This window comes from Chrysochloris asiatica, unplaced genomic scaffold (assembly GCF_000296735.1).
Source record: "Chrysochloris asiatica unplaced genomic scaffold, ChrAsi1.0 scaffold00535, whole genome shotgun sequence".
Lineage (NCBI taxonomy): Eukaryota > Metazoa > Chordata > Mammalia > Afrosoricida > Chrysochloridae > Chrysochloris > Chrysochloris asiatica.
In genome coordinates this window covers 519,812-520,688 of record NW_006409053.1, presented here as the reverse complement: position 1 = coordinate 520,688, position 877 = coordinate 519,812, and positions in this window count along the sequence as shown.

Genomic DNA, 877 nt, shown 5'->3' with positions numbered 1-877 from the left:
CTATATGTCACCATTCCAAATTTTAGTATCCCATTTATTCCCAATCAATGCCCTCACTTAAATATTAGACATTTGATTTGGGTATTAAGTTGGAGCTATAATTCAATCACTCATGCAATAAGACTATAGGTAGGTTTTCAGCAATATAGACTCTGTCACTATAAAAAGAAGCAAGATTTTCTATTAGGGCACAAGTAAAAATTTTTAGGTCTTCTATGTGACACTCAAAGTGTGTCTTTTTATTCCTGAGCTGACTTATTTCCTCTAATACTTGGTCTATTATAAGTAGAGCCAGACAACCAACTTTAAAAACATGATAACTAATATATATTTTATTGGTGGTGATATTTTGCATATTAATATTGCCACCTCATGCCTTATCATACCACTCATTTGCCAGGTGGTAGAACTGTGGTGGTTTGTGTATTTCTGTGATAAAAAGAAGCTATGCCATGGTATGTTAAATACCTTTAGGGTATACTCATGGTGGTCAGTTTTCAGCAGAGGTCCCAGACAAAGAAATATTAGGAAGAAGGAGATGTGAATTACTTCTGAATGGTTAGCCATTAAAAACTTTGTGAATAGCAGTAAAACAATTTTAGATAATAGTTAGAATATTAAATATTTAAAAATGAAGAAAAACACCACAATACTGTCAGATAAATTGCTGGAAGATGAGTCCCTTAGGTTGCAAGGCATTCAAGATATGACTGGGAAAGAGCTGCCTCCTCAAAGTAGAGTTGACCGTGCTGACATGAATGGAGCAAAGCTTTCAAGATTTTCACTTGTAAATGGGTCACAATTAAAATTGAAGAGAAAAACTATAAACATCCATTAATAATCAAAACATGAAATGCATGAATCATGAATCTAGGAA